Here is a 23,210-nt window from a genome sequence, read left to right as displayed (position 1 = left end):
TCGATCAATGTCCACTGATTTGGATACTGGAATGGAAATTTTGGCAGTCAACACACCTGATTTATCGTCATCCCCAGTGGTAGACGTTTGAACTAGGTTACTGTGTGCTGTAGTAGGAGTACCTTTTGATTGACTATTTTTCATACAAAACTTGGCGATATGACCTTCCCTTCTACAAGTAAAACAAGTTGGTTTGTAGTGAGGCTTGTATGAATCATCATTTCGCCGCGGCTGGTACCATCTCGGTGGACTTTGAGAGGGAGATAATAACTTATTCTTGAATGTTCGCTCAGCAGGTGGAGTATAAGGTCTAAATTTTTCAGTAACCTTGTCCTTCGGAATAGCTCCGATGGGCTTCCTTGATCTACTACGAACACTCTCGTATTCGTCCAATCTGTCAACTTGGTTGGAGAAACGAATTTTGCCCAGTCGTCTAAGAGATGTTCTCTCACTTCATGTGGTACTTTCTTCTTCAGTTGATTCGTAATAATTAGATCTTTTAACCCTTCAAAATCCTTGATATCAAGGCCACCAATCCACTCTTCGAAATAATTAGTTATTTCATAACAGAAATCCCTCCAAGATTTTTCAGCAACCTTTTGGTGCATCACAAACTTTTTTCTGAAACTTTCAGGATTCAGTCTAAATCTCTTTAGTAGAATTGTTTTAATATATTCATAATCTTCGCAATTTTCTTCTGACTCTCTACCAATTAATTGGACAATCTCAAATGGTAACAAAGTCAAGAGACATGATATCCAGTCTTTAACATCTATTTTTGTTCTCTTAGCTTGTCTTTCAAACAGGGACAGGTATATCACAATGTCATCCTCTTGTAATCTAAACCTAGGCATTAGCTTAATTAGTTCAAGACAATATGGTTTATTGTTACTGGATACTGGAGTTGAGGTTGGTTGAACACACGCTTCAATTTCCAGTTTCTTCAACTCGAACTCCATTTGTTCTCTTTTCTGTTGGGCTCCCAATTCATCTTTCCAGCATTGGGCTTCTAGTTCTTCTTTCTTCATCAGTTCTTCCTCGAGTCTGGTACTAATAATCGTCTCCAACATCCCTTTAACAAATTCCTCTTCATGAAATTTACTTCCCGTAATAATCATTTTAAGATCTATCACTTTCATTTCAACAGTTGGATTCTCTCCCAATTCTTCAGCCAATTTACGTAAATCTTCCTTTCTACCTTTGGCTAAATAAGCCATGGTGCTAAACAATAACTCTCTTTACTGATTAAAAAAAAAATCACCCTTAAAAAAGAATCAATTGCAATTTTTTTTTTTTTTAAATGCCCAAAAAGAGATGTATACATTTGGCGATTATGGGACTCATAATTAAATTCAACATATCATTTGTAAACATAGATAAATCTTATAATATTATCAGATAAAAACTTCAACTACACAATTTACTACACTTTCAAATACACAAATATATATATATATATATCTGTGTGGATATATAAAAACAAAACAAAAACAAAAAAATAGTTCCGATTTTACACCGCTACTATATAATAACTGAAATCTCGAAACAGAACTATCAAAACAGTATGCAAAAATTAACTATGATAACACTATCGTGTTCTTTCTCTGGCGAGAAATCACAAGTACTGACTGTTCCAAGATGGAACTAACATGCAAAACAGGACAAATCGGTAACTGCAGAACAAAATAAATTTAAAATGAAAAAAAAAAAAAAAAAACACAACTATTCTGATTTATCTGGGACGAAAATATAGCTTGAACACTGGCGTGTTTTTCATTTATCCAAACTGTTGTACTACTGTTCCAGGATGGAACAAAATTTGAATACTGATGTAATCTTTCTCTGGCGAGAAATCAAAACTACTACTGTTCCAGGATGGAACAAAATTTGAATACTGATGTATTCTTTCTCTGGCGAGAAATCAAAACTACTACTGTTCCAGGATGGAACAAACTCCGAACGCCATTTTTTTTTGTTTTGTATTAAAACAGACTTTCGCCCAAATAATCAAAATAGAACTCTAAAACATGGGAGCATGCATTTACATAACGAATTGCTCTCACCTTGTAGGTCCTGTCGACTGCGCCAGTAAAATTCGGACTTGTGATGAGTGGTAAAGCTGGTGAAAGTCTTGATCATTACACAGAATGAATGCTCGCTTATACGTATACTTTTAGAACACATTCATACGCACTTCACTGATGTAACTCTAGTGATGTTATTTATTTCTGAAAAAACTTGACACAAACTTGCTTTACAAGATTCTTGAAACTACAAAAACATAATTTGCTTTCAAACACTAATGTTGTACTTATTCTTTCACTTCGGGCACATTTAAAAAAAATGGATACCACACACAGTGGAAACTTTGCTAATGAAGTCCCAAGCGTCGTCTGCTTCTGTCACGACTGCAGCGCCTCCTCGCCACAGTACACAGTTTAAAGAGAATTCACAAGTCTTTGTGACAAAAATCTTTACACAAAGGCAAGCCGACAGTTCAGTTGAAATGCTAATTCTCTTCAACCGAATTCCTTATATAATATCTGAAACACATTCACTATATATTTCTTAGTTTTAACATGTTCACTCAAACAAAACCATATGCTGCCGGTGCACCATATGGTTTTGATTGTCTACTATACAGTATTTTATGTGGGAGGGGGGGTCATGCGATTCATTAGTTAGTTTTTACCCAGTTGTCTCTAATTGCACTGTTTGTTGAGAAACATATTACACAGCCTGCAGATGTCTCTGTACCTTATTCAGTGATACAATAGGGACGCTTTACTATCTCAAACTTAAATTTTATTCCATGCGTTAATGATGCATAGCCGAAAATTGCCACGGACCCCCTGAAGACCTTTCGCGGACCAATTCGGTCCGTGTACCACACTTTGAGAAACACTGCCCTACACCATTTAGCAGCAGAATCCTCAGATAGAAACTTTCATCAAAACCAACACAGTCATCATGGAATAGAGTTCCAATAACAAGTCCCATCAAATCAAGCCTGAAAGCAAATTGATGCAGTCAGTCTACACAGCAACTGTAAAGAAAAAGTTGTTCTTGCTCAGCTATTCATAAGTCAGTCATTTTTTATTCTCCTTCCTCTTGAGGGAAAATAACATGCCTATGTGTGAGTTGTATAGAGTAACCTTTCATATTTTACTCGACTCCTCTAATTTCTTCATTTAGCACGGTTACTGTTTTAATCATGTTTTCATAATCTTTGAGCCCTACACACTCCGGCAGATTTTATCAAATTCTCTGTGTTATTTCATTCTTATATTTTTACGGAACATTAATATATATCACCTTATATATAAATTATGTACATATTGTATATATTAGTTTAATATAATATTAGTTCAACATAAAACACCTGTTTTATATGTTTTTATGTTTGTTTTTATACATCTTTTTATACATACAGATTTTTATACCTATTTGTGGTCTTTTATGTATTAATTATATTTTTATTACCTTGTGTGCTGCTTAGACATGTAATGGCATAATATAAATTACTGTCCTTGTGCTGCTAAACCCAAACTATTCGAAATTTTGCAAATTGCGAAGAAAAACTATAAAGATATTCAAAAACTAAGTTCTGTTGGTGTAAACTGAACTATATACAGAACAGTATATAACTTATAAGTTCAAAATTACTAAAATCAGGAATGTTACAGATTTGAGTGGAAACCTGTGTCAGGCTTTTTTCTGCATCAGTCTTTTGGCAAACTCTGGCACTGAAAGAACCAACTTAATATGAACTTTACTCACCAAAATTCCTCAGGAACACTCACAAATCTTAACACTAACATTGACATTAACAAAACCAACAGTCAGTTCATCGTTCTTCGTTCAGAAAAGTTCAGGTTTGGCAAGTTCTCTAAAACTAGGGACAAACCTTCAATGAATAATCTGCTCACTGAAACATTTAAAAAAAAAAAAAAAAAATCATTCAGAGCTGCTCTCAATCCCCAGATGAAAATTATTTTCCTGCAGATTGCTTCCACGTAGTCAAGAACTCACTAGGCATTGTGCGAGCAGAAATGCCTGTAGGTCACACAGTACCTATCATACCTTTCTTTAACAGTACCATTGAAAATGCTCACACAATATCGACTGATAGCCTATTTCAAATACTCACCACATGACATGAAAACCAATCTCACATGCTTCCTAACCAATCCTTACTCAGCTTACTGGGTTAACCCCAAGTTCCCCCATCCCCTTGTAATAAGCTGTAAAATCTCGTGTCTACCATCTAAGAATGAGAATTGGTGGGGTTTCATGCTGGTATTAGCTAATGGCAAAATCAGTGAAAACTTTGCTCAGGAGACATTCTAGTGGAAACAATTCACAAAAGAAACATTCATAACAACAACACTAAACATCTATTGGTGAAATGTCAGAATTATTTCCCTCAAAATGGAAAAAAAAAAGTAACAGGAGAGGGAGATCCTCTGTTCTAGATGAGGCTTGCTTTGATTTAAAAGATCAAGGTGTGACAGCCATAAGATAAATATGTGAGGATGGTATTCTGACATCAACCAAAAATATCGTATTTACAATTAACCCTGCATAACAATGAAAGCCCGACATCAAAGACCATAATTCTGCATAAAAAAGGTAATAAAGAAATCAGTAACTACAGACCCATCTGTCTTACCGCGCGCACACAAAATATTTGCCAGAGTCATCCTAAACGGAATACAAACCTCAATCAACGAAAAGAACAGGCTGGATTCAAAAAAGGCTATTCGACAATAGATCACATTCAAACTATTACTCAGCTAACAGAAAGGTGCAGAGAATACTAGATTCCATTTTGTCTTCTTTTTATAGATTTTAAAAAGCATTTGACACTGTTGTAAATAATGCAGTATTCCAAGCTTTAAATAGAACAAGGCGTAGAAAAAGTATACATCCAACTCATAAAAGATTTCAATTTTAATTACCTGATTAAAATTAAGTAGAGGAGTACGGCAGGGCGATGCCTTATCACCTAATCTCTTTACATCTACCCTGGACAGCATCATTCAAAAAACTGACATGAAAGATGGAATAGACATTGATGGTGAAATGTTAAATAACCTGCTATTCGCCATCAAAAAAAAAATCAGCTAACTATGTTGTTCCCGTATAGGGAGTAGGCGGGGTCGTTTACCCTATCTAACTTTTTTTTGGAGACTGAGTGGGCAGTTCAATCTCCACTGGTAGCCAATCAAAGAGATAGCTGGCCTAAGGCTATAACTGATTCATCGGTACGCAGTGAAGAAGGCGGCAAGCTAGTGCCGTCATCTCGTGGTCTCTAACCCTAACACAATATTTTTAATGTCTGAAAATAGTGTGGGTTCTATGGTCGATTTTCTTGAGTTTACGAGACGAAAAACCCGAGTTTCCGGAAGAAAAAACCCGCTAGCCCGTGCCAGAGATCGACTAACTCGGAAACCGGCCGAAAAAAGGCTTAGAAAAATTTCCTCTAGTTGGCAACTAGATTTGAACCACCAAATCCTTTCTTCGTGCAGTCAAGTGTTGTAGAGTGCAAACGCCACTTCTACTGAGCTACACAGGCTCTTTGCTATTTGCCAATGATGTGATATTAATATCTCACCCAAACTCTTAGAATCAACGCTGAATAACATAAGCCAAAACTGCCAAAAAATTGGATTGGAAATACATCTGGACAAACCAAGATGGATGGAAAACAAATAGTACTGTAAAGATTATACAATCACTCTAGAATCCCACACCATCGAAAAAGTTGAAGATTACATCTACCTCGGCCAGTCCATAAAAATGAATAATGACATATCAAATGAAATAACAAGGAGAAAAAGAGCTACTTGGATTGGATAGCCTTCAACAAAATAAAATCAACAATTACTAACCAAAACATAGATATAGAAATAAGAGCCCATCTTTTCAATCCTAGCCGCATCTTACCAGCATTAATTTATGGCAGTGAAACATGAAACACAACTTTAAAAGATGAGAAATGTTTCAAGGTGAGTAGCCGTTGTTTAAGAAAAAACAATCTATACCCACGTCTCCAACCTCGGCAAGAAGATAACTCTAACCCTATTGCACACATTCAATTACTGTATGCAAGTTCTCTATCGTCCAAATTGGCGAAAATTATGAAGAAATTCAATATTAGAACGAACTTCACTACCCTACCAAAACTTCGTTCTTTCCTGAGTCAACCCAAGCCAAAACATCAACTTCAGTTCCCAGGAGTATATAAAATCATCTGTAGTTGCTGGAAGTCGTATTATGGGCAAACAGATAAGTCTATCTCACTACGACTCGAAGAGCATCAACGTGATATCTCTTACAACAGAACCCATGCAAGCGCCCTCTCCAGTCATGTCCTTTTCTCTGCCAACTCTAATTTTGAAGAGCGTCAACACCAGATAGACTGGAAACTTACTACAAATATTCATCCATAAAAATGAATAATGACAAATGAAATAGCAAGGAGAAAAAGAGCTGTTTGGATAGCCTTCAACAAAATAAAATCAACAATTATCAACCAAATCATAGATATAGAAATAAGAGCCCCGATGAACTAGAAAGACGCATCTTAGAATTGAAAGAAATAGTTTTGGACTCCTCACACATGAATAGTAATTTAAATTATAGCTCACCTGATTCACACAACGAAGTAATTCGGTCTTGGCGTTCTCGAGATAGTTCCCACTCACTAACGCCTCACGCTAGACCTGCCAAGCGGACGCCAGTTCAAACTTGACTGTTGTTGTTCCTAATTTGTTTATATGAGAAGTTCATTTATTATTATTATTATTATTATGTAACACCTCCAGGGAGTCCAAAGACTCATCGAGGGAGCAGTATGCCAACAGCATCGAACGATTGACCCCCTTCCAACTACTAACCGCGCTCAAACTTGCTTATCTTGCTAACTTTCCAGTTTTTTGTGATAGTATGTACACCTGAAGAAGTCGGCATTCCGACGAAATTAGTTGTGTTCTAATTAAAGTTTTTGTCTTATCTCGGTGTTCTACTCAGGAAAATTCTAATATAAAAATGTCTGCAATCCGAGTAAATACCACTCTTAATAATATACAGTATATAATTCATAGAGACCTCCAAGGAGTCAGGGATATATATATATATACACACACATGCCAAATAAAAATACGAAATAATTGATAATTTTGCAATGCTTAATTTTTCAATTTATACTCTTATTCTAAAGAAATTTTCATTATTCTTATAAAAATGTAAGTCCTCTCTAATAATCTTTCTGTATATATGTTCATGTTGTTCTTGTCTCGTATTAAGAGAGGTAAGACATTAAGGATTTTTGGAGCCAAATATATATATATATATATATATACTAGGGGCGGCCCTGCGCCTACGGAGCCCAACACCCCGAGTTCCGGGCTGGTAAGCCAGTTCTCCGTTGTTTTGAAACGTCCAACAAATTGTCTCATGAAGGCAAACACATTGTTGCACGTGAAACGTTTCAAATTTCGGCTTATCCCGGCTCAAAACAATGAAGAGACAAAAATCGTGACATAAAAACGTTTCAAATTTCGGCCTATCTTTTTATATATATAGAGTGGATATACTGTATATTGTGTATTATTATTTTTTGTGCTTTTGGAATTAAATATTTTAAGTCCGTTTTTCTGCAGAAGTATCTTTTCTAATACTTCGGTACTAATTATCAGACTTTATAAAGAGTAGTATCCTGTAAATATATATAATTATCCAAGTGGTAAAATATTTAATAGGGTATATTTGGCGTTCACTATAATATAATGTCTCTATATTTACTGCTGGTTAAAATGCGTATAAATTTATTCTGTAAAAGAGATTAGTGGTGTCAGTTTGGCGTGATATGTTCCTCCCCAGCTTAGTATACCATATCGTATAACAGTCTGTACCCAGGAGAAATATAATGTTCTTAACATTGTCACAGTTAATATTTTTAAAAAGAAGATACGAGATAGCATAATTCTTATTCTGTTGCACACGTCTGTAATATATGGTTTCAAGCTTAAGTTGCTGCCAACTTTCAATCCTAAATAGGTTTAGTTTATAGTACTTAAGCTTAATAATATTAAAACTTAATAGCATTTAAACGCTCTCAGGCCAAAGCAGGTTATATGAGATGTCAGACAGAAAAACTATCCTGGATCCAATTTACATTAGCAAATAATCAAACAACTATTGTAAAAATTGTATGGGATAAAATCCGGAAGATGAAAGATAGATACCGATTATCTACCTTGGAACATTATTATTGTACGAGCACCTCCAAGGAGTCTGAAGACTCATCGCAGAAGACCCAAACTTTCCACACAATCTATCATACCTCTCCTTGAACCCATTAACAAACAAAACACAACTGACTTTGGCAACCCATTCCACTCATTCACAACTCACCATGCAAAAAATTCTAGTCCTCACACCCCTACTAACCACACATTGATTCAACCTCCAGGGATGACGGATGACCTCTTTTTCTGATCCCTCTAGCCAAGTGCTGAAACAGTTCTCCTGCATCAATCCTATAAGACCCTACAAGCAAATGTTCCTATCATATTCCCTCTTTTCCTGCTATCATCCAACTTCTGCAATCCAAACACCCTCAATCTCTCCTCATATGGAAAATTCCACAGATCACCTACTAACTTTGTCACTCGTCTCTGAATTTTCTCCAACGCTTCCTCATCCACAAGAAACCTAGGAGGCCAGACTTCAACACAGTAATTCAGATGTGAACGCATCAAAGTCTTATAAAGAGAAATAACTTCCTTATCTCTACTTGTAAGCATGTTCTTCAATAGCCAAGTAACCTTATGGCCTATCTTAGCAAACTCTATCTACCACCACCCCTAAATCTCTAGCTTCATCTATTTACTGGAGTACAGTTCGATCAATGTGGTACACAGCTCGTAATCTATTTATCCCAAAATGGATAACTTTACATTTCTCCACATTAAACTGATACCCATTATCTTTTTCCCATACTGACAGCGTACTTGAATCGTCCTGAAAGCGCTCCACATCGCCTGGATTAACTATTTCTCTACTTAATTTCTCATCGTACAAATTAAACAGCAATGATCTCAGTGAATCTTGCAGCACACCACTAATCACCTGCTTTCGCCTTGATTTTGCTCCTTTATAAACCACTTTTTGATATCTGTCTAGCAGCCACTCTTATCTACATAACCTGTGTCATATTCATCCCCATTTGTTCTAACTAGCTTAACATAGTTCCATATGGTATTCTGTCTTGGACAATAATGGATGTATTGTTGCTGATCCCAAAGTTATTGTAGATCCTTTGGGAGAAAAGTTTGCCACAATCTCAGCAACAGTTTCCTATCCTGATTTTTTAATTTTGAAAGAGCAACAAGAGGAATAGCAGCTCAGATTTTGGTGATAGGGCCGTATAATCAGCCTTTGTTAAGGAGGAACTCAAAAGAGCACTTCTCCTCTCTCTCCTCACACACACACACACACACACACACACACACAAAAATACTAATGCAGTAGGCTCTGATGACATCCATTATGAAATTATTAAACATCTCCCTTCATCTTCTATTGATTTTCTCTTACAATACAATAGATTATTTACAGAGGAGAAGTTTCTGGAATCTTGGCATAAGTCAAGTCATTGCTATCCGAAAACCTGACAAGGATCCAGCACAGATCAACAAGTATAATCCAATTGCGCTTACTAGCTGTTTGTAAGGTGTTGGAAAAATGGTAAACACAAAGCTTCTCTGGTTCTTAAAGAATAAACTTCTTTCCAACACACCGTGTGGCCATCGCAGACACCTATCTACTCGTATTTAGAAACGTGTATAAGAGACACTTTCCTGAAAAATAGAACATCGTTTCAGTGTTCTTCGATGGAAAACGTTAATGACGCAGCCTGGTGATATGGCATATTAACACGTTCATTGCCAATCACGCGATATCGCGCGATGCGAGTTCTCACCAAACGGCCGATCATGCGTTATCGCGTTGACGTCGCTAACTAAATAAAAAAATTAAAAAAATTTGGCCACCAAACGAAATTCCAATTTTCAGCTTGCCAATGAACGATATCGCGCGATCACGCGATGCGAGTTCTCACCAAACGGCCGATCACGCGTTATCGCCTGGACGTCGCTAACTAAATAAAAAAATAAAATAAATTTGGCCACCACACGAAATTCCAATTTTCAGCTTGGCAATGAAGGTGTTAAAAGACCTGTTTAATCTTGGTCTGAGGGAACACCTATCTGTTTTTATTAAGAACGTCCTATTCAGTCAGGTCTTCCAAGTTCGAGTGGGTATACCAGGTTATCTTGGCCATATAATCCAGAAGGTCCCTCAATGCTCTGTCTTAAGTGTGACCCTTATCTCTATCAAGAGCTCAATTACTGAACCACTTCCTCACACAATAGGCAATTGCTTTTCTGTCGATGACCTCAAATTTACTGTCACTCCTGCGATATGATGGTCGTTGAAAGGCAAATTCAACAAGCAATCGATCGTATCTCTTCATGGGTTCAAGTTTTCTGTAGAAAAAAATTGTTTGTGCGGCTACGTACACTTATACCGAAAACGCTCTCTCCAACTCGGTCCTGAGTTAAAAATTGGACAAACTATTGTCCCAGTAGCACCAGAGTAAGTCTTTGGGACTCGTCTTGGACAGAAAGTAACGTTCGTTATATTCGGGATAAGTGCAAAATCAATCTCTAGAGCAGATCAAATGAAATAAATGAATATACACCAACTTTACTTCTGAAAACACAAAATGATACCACATTGGAATCCTTTAGTTAAAAGAATAATAATAAATAATGAAGGAAGCAATACAAGAAATGCCTTGAGTTAAAAAATAAAAAATAAAAAAATTTCAATCTTTCAGCTAAGATTTGGTTGATGTATCTAGTATATGTACGGTGACCATACATCCTTTAATTAATCGGACAGTCCTTTATTTCACTGCTCTGTAGTTTATTATTATTATTATTATTATGACACTTCCAGGGAGTCCAAAGACTCATCGAGGGAGAGCGTGCCAACAGCATCGAACGATTGATCTCCGTCCAACTACCAACCGCGCTCAAACTTGCTTAAGCCATTAGTAGCAGAGGCTCTACCAATCGACCAACCTTTACTGGCATTTTAGATTTCTTTCTTTTTTTTTTTTTTTCCCCCTAAAATGGCCATTTTGTCCTTTATTTTGTGAATTGAAATAGTAAACTGAATATTGGCACGCAGCACACGGCCCATAGAAATATGAAACTCATTTCCCCGGCACTCAGGGAGAGCGTGCCAACAGCATCGAACGATTGATCTCCGTCCAACTACCAACCGCGCTCAAACTTGCTTAAGCCATTAGTAGCAGAGGCTCTACCAATCGACCAACCTTTACTGGCATTTTAGATTTCTTTCTTTTTTTTTTTTTTTCCCTAAAATGGCCATTTTGTCCTTTATTTTGTGAATTGAAATAGTAAACTGAATATTGGCACGCAGCACACGGCCCATAGAAATATGAAACTCATTTCCCCGGCACTCAGGGAGAGCGTGCCAACAGCATCGAACGATTGATCTCCGTCCAACTACCAACCGCGCTCAAACTTGCTTAAGCCATTAGTAGCAGAGGCTCTACCAATCGACCAACGTTTACTGGCATTTTAGATTTCTTTCTTTTTTTTTTTTTTTCCCCTAAAATGGCCATTTTGTCCTTTATTTTGTGAATTGAAATAGTAAACTGAATATTGGCACGCAGCACACGGCCCATAGAAATATGAAACTCATTTCCCCGGCACTCGCTAGCGCACGGCGTATATGGCTGCGTCGTTGATGTGTACACATTGTACTTGATTGTGTGTGTAATGTAGAAGCTGTAGTAGGAGTGAGTGGATGTCTTGAAGTTGCGTTGTGTACTTTGGCTCAAAAAATTCTTTAAAAATCGTTGAATTTTGCTTGTCTCCCTGGATCTAATGCCGCCACTGAACGAGTATTTTCATTAGTGAACAATATGTGGATCAGTGAACCAATTAAAATCGAAACATTGAAAGCATGCATTTATAACAAATGCAACTTTGACATGGACTGTGTACAGTTTTGTGAATTTTTAAAACACAAACCTGATTTATTAAAAAGAGTTCATTCTTATGAAAAGTATCAAAATTAAAATTTTTTAAGTAATAATATGTATTTAAAATGCTATGTATATGCTTATATTTTATCGTAAATGTTATAAAGCTTTTTAGTTTTAGTGAAACAAATGAATGCAACCTGTTTTTTTTTTTTATTATTATTATGAAACAATTTCTGATTTGTCCTTTATTTTCTCCAAAAAAATATGGTCACCGTAAGTACGTGGGAAGAAGTTGAATTCAATGGTATCTTCCATATTTTTCCTGAGGACGGAGATATAGACAATTGCTACCAGATTTACCAAAAGAAAGCATCCACAACTGATAAAAGCAAACCAGAAGCTAGGTGAATTCCATTAAACATTAACAACTTACAATGGATTTCTTCTGGATATTTCCAAAACATTGATAATATTAAAGCCCCTCTTACAAAAACAATCCAGTGTGCTGGACTGTTTTTGCCTGTATGAAAAAACCTATCTGTAACAAGTCGTGAGGATCCTACATTATAGCATATGACTATCATTTGTAAAGACATGACAGGGGATGGCCCTACCGATGGAACAGTCAACATCCGGTGGACAACCATATCTAATTCCAAGTCAAATTCAGTGCTAACATTGAGACAGTCACCATTTAACCCTCAGTTACTACGCTTTCTATTTAACCCTCAGTTGACCCTTACTACGCTATCTATAGAATAATATGTATGCCACAGTAAAAGTAAATTTATTATGTAAATATTTCATCTTATGTATCGTAAGACATCATCAGTACAAACAGCGAACAACGATAAGGAATTGAATAAGAAAACTGTAGAGCTTGCATTAATTGGAATCCCTCTATTTATGTAGTCGTGTGGTTCATGGATTAAAACTATTGGACTAAAATTAAAATTAGTTAAAAATAATAAGAGATACAATTGAGGATAACAATTTTCCACACTTTTGGAATATTGAGACAGTAGTTACGATTGAGATTAGGTCGATGAAGTAGGACTTCAGCACTTTCTTTGTATAAACGTTCATATTTATATATGAATCTATGTAGCAGCTTAGTGTTTTACCACTGGATCCTGTGGTTAGTGTTTTCAACTTCATTTCCACGTTGTGCCAGGCCAGATTTGTGAAGTTTGATAAGACAGATTTGGTCTTGATGTTCAGCGGTACGTTTATTTACAGATCTTCCAATTTGTCCACAATAAGACGAGTTGCACGAACACAGTACTTGGTACCAGGTAGCATCAGTAGTGAGAATTTGTCTTTTGGAGAAGATAGCAGGTTATGAATTTGGTTGATGGGTAGGTAGTAATGTGTCGATATTTTTCCTATAGTAATGTGTTGTAGTATACCTGTATACCTATAGTATTGTGTTGATGATATTAACATATTACTATAGGTAGTAATGGTATAGGATTCCTGTGGGTTGCTTTATAGGAGAGTAGTTGATTATTTTTTGATTGTTTTACAGATTCTTCAGAAGAACAAATCTTGTGCTAGGGACTTTATGATGCCATATTTTTGAAATCTACGGTGAGCTGATATACTGTGAATATAACAACCTAAAAAAGTTAGGTTACGGTAGACAGAAGTGAAAATGGATCCATCTTGCTTACACTGGATGTGTAATCAAGAAAGGAATACTTTTTGATGATTCTTTTTTCTAGTGTGAACTTGATATTAGGATTTAGGGTGTGGATTTTTTGTAGAAATGAGTGGAGTGCTGATTCTATGACTTCAACCTGCAAAGACCTCATCAATGTACCGTAGTCAATTTCTTGGTTTTTGGTAAAGATAAAAGTTGGCCAGGTTAGGTGATAAGGGTGAGTCTATTTCAGTTCCTTCCTTTTGTAAATTTGAATTTACGATATTTTTTTTTTAAATGCTTAAGTGCCTGCATTTTTGATATATTAAATAACTATTGTTTTTATGATATTTAATGCCAATTTTTTTTTTAAAACTCGAAACTGATTAAGCAACAAAGAATGGCCAACTTTTTGATAAATTTCATGAGCTCCTGGTGATCTAATGACTTCCGAAGACTTAGCGAAAGTGGGTATTAGTTTAGCGCGTCTGCAATTCTTTAATAATGAGACTGGCACTCAGCTTACTCTGTTTCAATTGAAGCTTTCCTAGTAAGTTGCTCTTCTGTGCGGTCGACTCCACGTTAAGGAATAACACTATTTATTTTTAGTGGCATACGTGTGATTCTATAGTTATGGATACTCCACAGGTCTCATTATACAAGAAAGTCTTACTATGATATGCTGCCTGTATCTACCACCTGGAGCAGTTATTTGGTGACGTCGTCGGTTTGTAACGCGGCGGAAAGATAAGTAATTTTTGCTAATAATTCTGAGGTGTGACTCTTGCATCTCTGCACTAGGCCGCCCGAAGACTGACTTAAGTTCAAGTCTAGTCACAGACTGGAGGAACTTTTTCTAAGCCTTTCTTTAACTGGTTCCCGAGTTAATCCATCTTTGGTACGGACAAGCGGATTTTTTTGCTCGGAAATTAGGGTTTTCGTTTCGTAAACTCAAGAAAATCGACGTAGAATCCACATTATTTCAGACAGTTACACATCCTGTTAGGGATAGGTACCAAAAGATGGCGGAACTTGTTTGCCAGTCTCTCCACCGGTTGCTGCTCATAATTACTGATAGTCATGGGCCAGTTATCTCTGATTGGCTACCGGTGGAGATTGAACAGTTCACTGTATCCAAAAGCTATGTAGGGTTAAAAGGGCTCGCCTACTTCCATAAGGGAATAAAAGGCTTTAGCTGATTTATTAATTTTATTTATTTTTATTTGTTTGTTTGTTGACTTGGGATGGCCCAATTTGTCAACAATTTGCCAAACAGATAGGTCTGCAACATAGCATCCTATCACAACGCCTCTGTCAAACTCTATCGGTTCACCTTCTCGCAACCATTTCACCCATTTCACAGATGCACTGACTTGGGAGCATCATAGGAGTATTCCTCGAATTTATACCCGCTACAACGTGACTCGTTGCATGGCACGATGCACATTGCCCATGGGGATGTCCGTTGACTTCTTTCCAGCAGTGTACATACGGGGGGTCATTTATTAGCTGAGAGGTTTCTAGATAGCATAGAAGGTGAATACTAACGTTTTTCTGCATTTCAGAATGCAAAAGTAAACATACTACACATACCGGGCACCGAATTAGAAACCTTCATGCAGATATACGTAAACGTCACTTACGCAGCATATATGCAAAATACTTTGTCACGTGCGTCATCACTCGTTCTAAGCAACTACTTAAGAATGCTGCTAGTCAGTAATCGTCAATAATGTTGATCAGAATGGGAAAAACAAAGGATCTTTCGGAGTTCGATAAAGGACTTATTGCAGGTGCCCGTCCAGCTAAACGGGCACTCACGATTTTGTAAACAGCAGAGATGACAGGTTTCTCAAAAGGTGAGATATCCCGGGTGTTTAATTATTGGAAAAATAATCTACCTTGCTTGTCTAAGAGGCGCAACTGTGGTTCTAAAACTGTCAGGAATGAGACCGCCGTCGTCTGAGAAGGCTTGTACGGACAAACAGAATTTCCTGTGTGCAGCAATTGACTGAAGCATTTAACATAAGCTATTCCCGATCCACATCTCACCGAACTATGCGCAATGAACTGAAGAGGGTTGGAACTGGTAGCCGCTAAAGAAAAGTCCAACACGGTATTAAATAAAAGTTGTTGCATTACTGTTCTCTTAAAATGCCTTGACTTCCTTTACTTATAAACAGGGAATCTCATAACTGGTAGTTACATACACATTACTTTCTATTACATCAATTAAGGTATAATTCAGCTTTGTTAGCTTTTTTTTTTAAGAATATACAGTTAATTATATTTACATACCATATATATAATTATATATCACACTTATTATATATTTAACAATTTATATATTCTACAAGATAAATCATATATACATCTGTCCAGCGAAATAACATTCATATGCAATGAAGTAGGAGAGCACTCTTTTTTCCTGCGGTAGGAGATCTGTTCCAAGTGACTCAGGCGCTGTTTCCTCTGATGGAGGTGGAGAGTTAGTATCCTTCCGAATTTACTTCCGATTTGCCCCATTTCCACTAGGAGTGATGAAGGTGTCGTTCTGTTGTTGGTTGGAGGGTTCGTCTGATGTAAGGTTGGAGGTTAAATGTGTCCATTCTTCTGTAGTCATTCTTCTAGACTGGACTGAATTGGTGATCTCCTCCTAGATGTAGTGATGTAATTTCGATATGGTTCCGGGACTGTCTTCTCTTCCATACGCTTGGTCGCACCTGTGAGCCCAAATTGCGTGCATCGTTAGGATTAAAACAATTGTTTGCACCCTGTTTATGTTTTCCTTCTAGCCAGAATAACATTTCTTCATTGATTACTTTGATTTCGGGAAGCCATCTTTTAACGGCTTTCCAAGTTACTTCTGCTTCCTTGCAATATAACATTAGGTGGTATAGTGTTTCCGGTTCCTGGCAAAATTGACATGTTGCATACTCTTCAAGGGGTATACCTTTAGCCACTATCCACATCTTGGTTGGTAGGCAGGCATGGTGCACTTTAAAGAAGAAGGTTTTATACCTTAGATGTATTCGGAGCTTGAAGATATTGTTTAATACCGGACTGAGTGTGATTTGTCCTCTTCTTAATTCTCTATGTTGTGGTATGGGAATGGTTGTTCTGCTTAGTTTGTAGTATGTTGCTTTTGTTTTTTGACTTATTAAGGTTTCAGTGTTGATGCGCTCTGTTATAAATACGTATCCCTCCGCCATCTCTGTAAACATTCTGGGAACTCTTCCGTGAATCTCTGGCATTGTGCTGATTATTCTGTGTGGAAGGCATTTCTGTAGGAATGCTATTGCATATCCGTGGTATGACAGTGTTTGCTGTTTCTGCAGTCTTCGCTCTGTTGATAACTGTTTTTAAGTGGATATTAAGTAGACCTAGACCTCCGGTTTCTAATTCGTGAAAGAGCGTTGTTCTCCTCATCGGTTCGTACCGAGAGCCCCAGATGTAGGTGGCGCACAACCTGTGGATCTTGTCTGCCCACTGCCCATGGTACGGGGTGTTGTTCACTTTGTACCAGATGCGAGAGGATAAATATATGTTGCATATTCGCGCTTTTCCTCTTACAGACAGTTGTCTTGGGCGCATGGTATTTATTTTCCACGCAACAGCTGCGTGGAGTTCTTTCCACTGTTCTTCATACGTTTCTGGGCAGCCTATTTTAATTCCCAGAACCGGTAAGTATTCCTGAGCTCTTATGCCTTGAGGAATCTCAGGGTTCTTTTCCCATTTTCCTATTAGCATGCAATGAGATTTATTTAGGTTTACTTTCAGGGCAGAAGCTCTTGCAAAGGCGTCTAGTAATTTCATTGACTCTTCAATGGATGTTTCCGTCTCTAGGGTTAATGTGATGTCGTCCAATTGCGCTACTGAGGCGCTTATCGTGAAAGGTTCGTGAAAGGGTTTTTTTCCCTCTCCCAGAAACTCTGTTTTTTTCATTCTGCAAAACAGCAACCGGCCAGAAGGACACACAATTTACAGACATACAACACCTAAGTCGCTAGGCAGTAATTCAGAACCCAACCCCTAATCTTTTTCTTCTCTTATTTCCATTCACTTCGTTAGTTAAACAGCCCATCTGTTAATGAAAAAATTTCGCTGTTGTATGGAATTATGGCAGCTAAAACAGCTTTTATTGTTTTGGCCTTAAAACATGCCTTATTACTAGGGTGAGCATACATCCCGGTTTGCGCCTGTTGCCACGTCCGGTTCGTCCCTTCCCCAGTCCGGTTTAGTATTTGTCCCGTTTTTATTTATTTATTTTATTTTTAAACGCTATTTTCTTTTCCCAGCACATCGCAACTAAGGCAGTATGCAGAGTGCTCGCAGCTAACAACTTTAGGTAAGGGTGGTTGAAGAAGTATTGGACGCTGCTGCCCATTTGGAGTACCAGCCAGTTGCTCTCTTACAAGTGCGCCTCATGTCGTAACCTATGAGATAAACGAGATCTCCGGGCCACCAATCGGCGGCGTCAGTGGACAACATTGGAAAATTACGTTTAGATGTACGTTAAATATGTGCGTGAAACAGACACTGAACAGTCCTACCATAGAGAGTGTGTGCCTAAAGAGATGGACAATATAATCAGGGCCAAAGGGGGGGGGGTCTAATTGCTACTGCGTGTGGCCAGTGTAGGTTTCTCTGAAAGAGTACTCTCCCAGTACTTATTTCAGCATATTTTACATGTTCAGTTAAATGGGAAATGTCTGAACGATCTTGTGATTTTGTCATTTATTATATCGTGTAAAGCTGGAACTGATTATTTTATTCTTTGCAACGCTTTTTTTTTTATTTTTCGATAAACCATTAGGAAGAAATGAGCAAAGAAAAAAATGAAAGTGAATGTTTAATGAAAATTAAATACTGAATTTCCGTTTCTCAAGAAAGCTGATGATGAACATGTAACTTTTACAAATTGCTTGTTAACATTTACCACCCACCATGGGGACCGTACTACTTCAAAACTTAGTAGTTATTTTAAGAAGATTACCCCGAAGACGACGATTTTTTACGTGCAGCTTGCAGAAGGAGCATATCATTCTGTGAAACATGACTTTTCATTTAGATAAAATGTCTGTTCTTTTAATAACATACATTTTCGATTCGAAGTTTTCTTGTGCATGTGCGAAAAGAGAAGCGATGGAACTTCTATTTATAATTGGATAAATTTAAATTCTATACCGGAATGGAATGAAATTGAGAAGGTCTATGATTTTACAGCATCTAAATTTCATGAAATAATAGACAACTTATTTGATAAATTTTGTTTTGTAAAAATATCTCTTGAAGAAGAGTGATGTGAGTAGAGACAAAAAGACAGTCCATGCGAAAATATCAGTGCTGAAATATTTAAATATTCCAGTTTTAAAAAAATTAGGATTGAGATTATTCTCCATTTAGCAGAATTTGCTATGAGCAACCAGTTACCGCAGCACCTGTAGATAGAATATTTTCTCAATTAAAAAGATTATGGTTTGCAGAGAAAAGTCAATTGAAAGTGTCAACAATTTCAACTTTATTAACCATAAAATGCAACTTTGAAGAAGATTGCACGCAATTTTACGAAATAATAATAATAATAGGATCATATTGGAAAAAAAATGAAAAAAAATCACAAAAATACTAGTCAAACTGGTTTAGTAATAGACACGCTCAGTAAACTGATTCAAGCAGGCAATTACTTACCAAGGACAATTATTCTGCTTATGTCATTTTTAATCTTTAGATACTCAGTGCAATCAAGTTTTATTTTACTTTAATGTACACGGATATACGTTGTTTTTACTTTTTTTTTACAAAGAATTTTGTTTTTTAAAATAGTTTTTAATAAAAGTACGGGGGGGGGGATCTAGAAAGTTCTGATAAACACCTAGAGCAAAAATTAATTAATTTATGTCTTCTTATATATCCTAAAATAAAAAGAAGAAATTATTACAATTTGATGAAACATGGGGGTTAGAGGGTTTTAAGACATGTTCTTTCTTGTGGTTATATCACTTGCTTTAATATCATTTTTGTTCTAGGTGTTTATTAGAACTTTCCAGACCCTCCCCCTCGTAGTCTATAGGTCCATTCATATAATAAAACTAACGTGTAAGTCACAAAATATATATTTCAAAAAATATAATTTTAATTATTTTAGCCCATCCTTCACTCTCAGATATGTCCCGGTTTGGATGATAAGTTATGTGGTCGCCCTACTTACTAAAGCATGTTTTTTTTTTTAAATAACTGTTCATTGAGCATTTTTTTCCATTTGTTTTGCGAGTTGAAAACCTGAATTTTGAGGAAAGAAAACTCTGCCGCATTCGTATGAGCAGAGAAAGAGGAAATATTGACAGACAGTTGCCGAGATGTCAGGAAATTCTTAAAAAGCAATTCATCACCTCAAAAGTTGTAGAAGTTAACATAAAAAAATATGTGAAGCGAAAAGCCGCTGAGGGTCTTACTTCCTTTTCCTTCAGTACTTATGCGACTTCGTTTGTTTGTAATTACAGCTGAAGCAAACCTGAAAGCTCCAGTAGGAAAAATCACCTCCATCTCCACCTCCGCCATGATACCATCTAACTTACCATCAGCTGAAAAGCAGTTATAAACGTTCTTCGCGTCCTAGAAGGTATTCGAAATCGGGTCTTTCGAATCAAAGAGCATCGCCGAAACAGATTAAATGCTATGCCGATCTCACATCCGACTTCGATAAATATGCCATTACATGCAACTTCTTTCATCCCATTAAAATCCATAAGTCATTATGATGTTTCTGAATAACGTTCACATTATTATCACATGTTCACTAAACTAAACTGAAATTATTGTTATAATTTCATGCTACATGTAATAAGTATAAAGTGGAATTATGTTGTTCTATCTTTATGTCTTTGTGGTTTAATACCTTCTCGTTTTTATATCATTCACTAATATTATAATAGATTTTCTGTATTAAAATCAAGATATTTGCAAAAGACCTAATCAGATGTAAAGTAGAACTAAATGGAAAAATACTGGAACAGGTAATGAAATTTAAATACGTAGGAAGAACTGTGAACAGTGAAAATATAACACGAAATGAAGTAAAAGAGCCCTGAAGGCCAATAAAATATCAGGATGTTTGAAAAATAAAGATCTGACAAAAGAAACAAACAATAGAATACATAAATCAGTAGACCGACCAATATTGTTGACGTACGCATGAAAAGAAACATCAAAAATACAACAGACAAATACAACATGTAAGTTGGATAATAAAGAAAGAAAATTGGAATGGGATCAACATGTTAATAGAATGACCCAAAAATAATAACAAAAAATCGATGGACAGACTCTGCGTTGAAGACGCAACAAGCTGAAGCTTAAATCAAGAAGGAGAAAATTAAATATAATATTAATGCCTCGTTTCTTCTTTTCTCCTCAACGTAATGGTTGTCCGGGAGCAATGCTACTTGACTAGGAAATAATATTTAAGAACAAGGTGGTTTCCTGTTAGCTTCCTTGCAAGCTGTATTTACTTACGTCTGTAGATATGTGTTGGCGGGGACGGTTTGCCTGATGAAATTGAGTTTACAGGAGAAAAAAACCCTGCCACTTCCTGAGACCAGCTAACTCACTAGTTAGCTGGTCTCAGGAATTCAGGTCCAGGTCCAGGTCTTCGTCTGTACCGATTAAGCTACGGAGGCTCCGCTTCATTACTATGGTATGTGAATAAATAATTTCAATGGTTCTCCTGGGTTTTTATGATCTAATGACAAATTGGTATGAATAAACTTTTGAAGTGGGCCATAACAACAATATGCAGAACACTCATTAAATTGTGATACTACGGAATGGTGGTATCAAAAAGTTAAGAAACACTGAATCATAGGATGACAACATCCATAATTATAATACTTCAGGAAGACGAAGAATTCCGATTTGCAAATTTACACTTAGGAAAGCGAGTAAATTTAGAGGTCATGTATATATTCACAAGGGTATATTCATTTTCACAGGATTTGATTATACTAAACAATTTTATTCACTTCAAAACGATGCACATACCTATCAGCATTACACAATCGGTCTTAATACATGTAACAGTGCTGCTGCTCGGGCTGAATAGTTTTGATAAAATTTGTTATGGGAACCAGTAATGATCGATAGTAGATAATTTCAACTGCTTACCAAATGAACCTATTTATGATATGCATTTTCAGTTTCTGGCATAGTTTTCTTGCATTAATTCTGATTAACTAGTTTCATTATTTGTACCACAGTGAGGATTTATCCTTACTTAAGGAAAATTTTGTTTGCTGATTTTAAAAGTTCTTAATTAGAAACTGAGGAGGTTGTAGCCAAAGTTCATCATTACAGTGAGTCGGAGCAAAAGAAAATAATGTCCAGAAGAAATTTTCATTTACGATTAACAATAACAAAAAATTATTTTACATATACAGATTTGGTTATTGTATGGAATAAACCATGATATAACCAATTTTGAAACAAAAGAAAGTGAACATACTTAAAAATCTTCCATAATCTAAAATAAGTATTTTTTCAACTTTTTTAAACCAATGAATCATGTGATAAACACAAAGATCTCATGCCTCCCTTCGTACCTGCCTTCGAAATGATTTCATTTTAATTTCAAAATGGAATGAAATAAAAACAAATCACTACATCACTATTTAAATCGAAGTGATGGTAAATTTAGGAAAAAATAGTGATGTCTACACTTTTATAATGCCAGATGTTATTTGCTTCAATTGCTATTAGTGTGACCAGTGAGGCTTCTTAAATCAAACTAGATTCTGAACAGTAGTGGAAGTAATTATGAAAACATTAATTTTCTTTTGCTGATAAAAGTGAATTTTTTATCACGTCTCCAGGGCATTTTGTGTGATCTGTTCGAACGATGCTGATAAATTAACAGCTATATATATTATTCAGAAATTCATTACTGATTAACAAATTGAAATCAACGGAATGAGTTTATTTGTTTTTCATTTTACCGACGTTTCGATATAACTAAAATTGTATTTTTAATTTCAAAGACGAAAAGTGGATCTCTCTCTCTCTCTCTCTCTCTCTCTCTCTCTCTCTCTCTCGGATAAATTAATTTACTCAGCAGAACGCATGATTCACATAATCTTCTTTGCAGACACTTTTATAGTCATTAATATTATTTAGAACATTATCCTGACTTAAGGCTCGAAAATATAAGTAAAAAAAAAATTCGGAAGAAAAAAAATGTAGCTACATTTCTTAAAACTGACGTCTTAGGAGTAAGACGTCAATTTGCTTCTAGCTTATGGCAGACATTTAAAAGAAAAATGATAATCAGCCAACGTCTGCGATGTTATCTGATTCAAACGAAAATAATCACTGCAGTAAGGAAAGGACGTCAGTTTCAGCGAAATTTCAAAAACGGGAACTCAAACTCCTTGAGACTTTTTAAATCAAACTAGATTCTGGGCAGTCTATAGCTTTATAAACAGA

This window comes from Typopeltis vanoorti, chromosome 18 (assembly GCF_054136105.1).
Source record: "Typopeltis vanoorti isolate ZY-2024b chromosome 18, IOZ_Tvanoo_1.0, whole genome shotgun sequence".
In the NCBI taxonomy this organism is placed as follows: Eukaryota; Metazoa; Arthropoda; class Arachnida; order Uropygi; family Thelyphonidae; genus Typopeltis; species Typopeltis vanoorti.
This window is presented reverse-complemented; position numbering follows the sequence as displayed.